This window comes from Eulemur rufifrons, chromosome 6 (assembly GCF_041146395.1).
Source record: "Eulemur rufifrons isolate Redbay chromosome 6, OSU_ERuf_1, whole genome shotgun sequence".
Taxonomy (NCBI): Eukaryota; Metazoa; Chordata; class Mammalia; order Primates; family Lemuridae; genus Eulemur; species Eulemur rufifrons.
This window is the reverse complement of record NC_090988.1, coordinates 56129262-56131486: the sequence shown is the minus strand read 5'-3', so window position 1 is coordinate 56131486 and position 2225 is coordinate 56129262.

The window sequence follows — 2225 nt, the reverse complement described above, 5'->3', positions numbered from 1 at the left end:
TTTCTAGTTTTATTCCATTGTGGTCTGAGAAGACATTTCATATTATTTTGGTGTTTTAAAATTTGTTGAGACATATTTTGTGACCTAACATATGATCTATCTTGTAGAATGCTCCATGTGCTGAAGAGAGGAATATGTATTCTGCTTCTGCTAAATAAAATGTTCTGTAAATGTCTGTTAGGTCCATTTGGTCTATGTTCAATGTTTCTTTGTTGATTTTCTATCTAGATGAGCTGTTCAATGCTGCAAGGGTGGTGCTGAAATCCCAAATTGCTATTGTATTGGATTCTATCTATCTCTTTAGCTCCAATCATATTTGCTTTATATATCTGGTTGCTCTAGTGTTGGGTGCATATATATTTATATTTATTATATCTTCTTGCTGAATTGATCCCTTTATCATGATCTTTTTTGTCTCTTTTTACATTTTTTGACTTAAAACCTATTTTGTCTATCATAAGTATAGCTACTCCCACACAATTTTGGTTATTTCAGTTTTTGTTTGTTTGGGATATCAGTTTCCATCCCTTAACTTTGTGTCTTCACAAGGAAAATAATTTTCTTAAAACCAACATATAGCTGTATCTTGCTTTTTTTTTTTTTTTTTATCTGATCACCCACTCTATGTCTATATTTACCTGGGGAATTTATTAATAAACCATTTACATTCAAGGTTGTTATTGATAGGTGAGGACTTACTCCTGTCCTTTTATTAATTGGTTTCTGATTATTTTGCATATCCTTTGTTCCTTTCTTCCTCCCTTATTGCTTATCTCTTTCTCATTTGTGTATATGTTCTACTTTCAAATTTTATATTTTCATGTGTTTTCATGATGATAGATATCCCCCTTTCTTTTCTAGATGTAGTACTGCCTCAAGCATTTCTTGTAGGGTTGTCTAGTGGTGAGGAATTCCCTCAATTTTTGGTAGTCTGGGAAATACTTTATTTGTCCTTCATTTCTGAAGGATAACTTTGCTGGGTATAGTATTCTTGCTGAATTTTTTTTTTTTCTTTCAGCATTTTGAATATATCATCCCATTCTCTCCTGGCCAGTAAGGTTTCTGCTGAGAAATCTTCTGTTAGTCTAATGGGAATTCTCTTATATGTGACTTTATACTTTTGCTTTTATTTTAGAATTCTTTCTTTGTGTTAACTATCATTTTATTGATGAATATTTTGAATTATTTAATTTTTATCCTATTATAGGCAGCATTACAATAAAATTATGGTGTATAATTTCATGTTTATCTGTAAAAATTATTCCCTAGCATAGCAAGTAGTTAAATTGTTCTGCCAAAAATATTATTTTTAATAATAATTGTTACTACACAAATTTTCTCTAAGTGTTGTGACAAGTTACACTCCTACCAATTGTTCTTAAGAGTGTGTCTTTAACTCAGTACTCACTAACTCTATCATCAATCTTGATATCCTATTGGTTGAAAACATAATGTATGATTTGTGTCATACTCACTTTAATTTTTAATTTCCTGATTGCAATTAAAGATAAAACTTATTTTAAGTTTTTGGACACTTGCATTTAATTCACTGTGGATTTTGTCTCAACATATCTGTCCACTTATTTTCCACTGTAAAATATATTTAAATTGTGTAAAAGGAAAGAAAAAATAGAAAGAGTGCAGGTTAAAGTGCATGAAAAATATGAGAATGTTAATGGAATCATGGACAAAAAGATACAAACATTCTTTTTAAGACAAAAAACAGGGAAATATTTTAAAATGCATTAGCTTGATGAGTATATACATAAATCTAATTATAGAACAGAGCAAGTTTGAGAGAGTTTGATTATGTTATTAACAAATATCTTTCTCAGGTAAGGTCTCATTTTTTGAGAGTAACTGCATTGGGGAAGGATTAATTAGAAAGACTAAGGCTTAGATTTGGATCAGCTTCTTTATGGAATTTAGAAATGGAGGGACTTTAAACCAGTATTCATAACCAAATTAATTGTGATGCTATTTTTAATGCTGTGTACAGAATAATTGCCATACTCTATTTTCACAAATGTAAATGGACTGACACATAATTGGGTCAATTTATCATTACAATTGAATATGATGTTTCTTGAATCTGTATCTGGGCTAGAAACCAGGTCTATCACATACCCGATATATAACCTTTTACATGTTGCTTACATTCTCCTCATCTGGAAATGGGAATAAAATTTAAATGAGAGCATACATGAAATGTTATCAGGAAAAGA